Consider the following 2,720-nt stretch of genomic DNA (forward strand, 5'->3'; position numbering starts at 1 on the left):
ATATTAGTGATGGTAATATTAGTACTGCAGCTCCGACACTGTTATGAGTAATGTAGACAAATCAAATGAGCAAGGATGAGGTATTCTGATTCCATTCTAGATTCTGGTTTTGAGAATCATATTTTCAATGTGGAAGAATGTGTGTACAGGATTCTCAAGATAGTAGAGGTTAAGTAAAATTCCCTGTTGTTCTGAATCTGAATGTAAAGTATCAGTGCGAATGCATGAGGTATTTTCTATTCTCTTCATGTGTGTATATATGCAAAATCTTCACTGAAAAGGCCCAGAAACAAAGCAACGACCAGCACAGTAGCAATCAGCATCTTTATGCCCAGATTATTGTCTTCAAATACCATTTCCCACTAAAAGAAACAAATGCTTCATGAAGAAATGACTGACTCCCGGTTTGGGGCAGAAAATACACATTTTGACCTTTGTCATATCATCTAGTCCTGTCAGATAGGAACAAAACTACGAAGACCACTAGGGCCATGTAAAACGGATTCAGGAGCCAATTGGAAAAGGCATCCACCTACTAAAGATGAGACAATTTACGCTTCAGTAATTCCAAGGGACAGAAAATGATCAAACATATTTAAATCCATAAGTTCTTAATTATATTAAAAATTCTTCAAAATTTTTTAATCATCACATTTGGAGGATGTTAGGGAACCAATTCTTTTTTGGGGAGAGGAGGGTGGGGGACTCATTCCTCATCTTAGAAAACTTACAAGAGAAAAGAATCCAGTACTTTTCCCAACTTTCCTACATGGATTGTGCCACTGGGTAACCTAATGGCAGATGAGAGGAGCCATCCCTTTATGAAAGTAATGCAACTAATAGACAGGCGAGCGCGGTGGCTCACACCTGTAATCCCAGCACTTTGGGAGGCCGAGGTGGGTGGATCACGAGGTCAGGAGATCAAGACCATCCTACCCAACATGGTGAAACCCCATTTCTACCAAAAATACAAAAATTAGCCAGGTTTGGTGGCACGCGCCTGTAGTCCCAGCTACTCGGGAGGCTGAGGTGGGAGAATTGATTGAACCTGGGAGTCGGAGGTTGCAGTGAGCCGAGATTATGCCACTGCACTCCAGCCTAGCAACAGAGCGAGACTCCATCTCAAAAAAAAAAAAAAAGTATTGCAACTAACAAATGAAAAAAAAGTGGTGGAATTAGAGTATTACAATTTTGTAATTGCCAATGGATTAATGGCTTTAGGCATTGGGCATCAGTGACTATTAATATAGCAAGAGAGTTTACCAATGTTTTGTGCTTTCTGATTCAAGATCCAATCGTGACTGAGTCTTGCCATAGAGTCTGAACCTAAGTTTCATCAGACCTTGGGATCCAGCTGCTACATCGCAGGAAGTCCAGAACACGTTGAACTCCACCGGGAATACTTCATCAGTAACATCCAGATTGTGGGAAATTTCACAGGTCAAAGGATTCAGGTTTTTCAACAGATACATTGTCAGGATAAGAAAGAGAGGGGAAACTTATAGCTTCAGAGACTTAAAATCATAACTGATTTTCAAAAAATAGCGATGGGGTCTTGTTATGGCGCCCAGGCTGGTCTCCAACCTCTGCCTCAGCCTCCCAAAGTGTTGAGATTACAGGCATGAGCCACCATGCCCAGCCACGATTTTTTTAAGTGGACACCCATAGAGTCCCAGGTGTTCACTATAAATAAATACAACCAAGTGATTGTCTTCATGGTTTCTTGGCGGTGGTGGTGGTTGGGACATGACAGGGGTGGGGCCCATGGATGGTCCTCTCAGTGGCTTGCACAATTCTATTCCTTGACCTGGATGGTAGTTACAAGGGTGTTTGCCTTCATTACACTATGCAATCATTTTTGTATGATTTTCTGTATTTATGTTTTATTTTCCCCCCCAAAAAAAAGCCTTAAAAGAGTAAAAAGAAAGTAGATGGCAGAAATTTGTGGAACCTTCCCCCAGCAACATAAAAACGTGGGGGGTTTTTGTAACTTGGTGTTTACACTTTACAATTAATACTGTAATGAGAAATACTCGTGTGGGCCACTAGGGTGCACAATTTGTTGCCCGCAGCGTCTGCGGCGCTGGCACTGATGAAGGGGGGATGCTAAATGCCCCAGTAATGCCACCCGAGTCTCAGGATTAAGCAAGATTACTCATTGCCCTTTGAGCATGAGCTACATACCTGAGTGCCAATGCTGGTGAGTCGTGTTTGGAAAGTCAGGTCCAACATGTAACATGCACATACAGGGTACACACTGAAAATACTGTAGCTTTATCCTCTTTTAAGATAAGCTTCAATTTATTTGAGTTATTAGAACAAAACTTCATAAACCATGGTAAAAAAGGAACCTCAAAACTTTTTTTTTTTTAAGAGGAAGTCTCCCTCTGTCGCCCAGGCTGGAGTGCAGTGGCACAATTTTGGCTCACTGCAGCCTCTGCCTCCCGGGTTCAAGCGATTCTCCTGCCTCAGCCTCCAGAGTAGCTGGGATTACAGGTGCCCTCCACCACGCCCAGCTAATTTTTGTATTTTTAGTGGAGACGGGGGTTTCACCATGTTGGTCAGGCTGGTCCCGAACCCCTGACTTCAAGTGATCCACCTGCCTTGGCCTCCTAAAGTGCCAGGATTACAGGCGTGAGCCACCGTGCTCAGCCCAAAACCCCGAAGACTTAGTGTGTGGAGAATGGAAGGTGAAAAGTTTTCGTGGTGGTCTTCTTCTT

Source organism: Mandrillus leucophaeus, unplaced genomic scaffold, assembly GCF_000951045.1.
Source record: "Mandrillus leucophaeus isolate KB7577 unplaced genomic scaffold, Mleu.le_1.0 Scaffold220, whole genome shotgun sequence".
NCBI lineage: Eukaryota > Metazoa > Chordata > Mammalia > Primates > Cercopithecidae > Mandrillus > Mandrillus leucophaeus.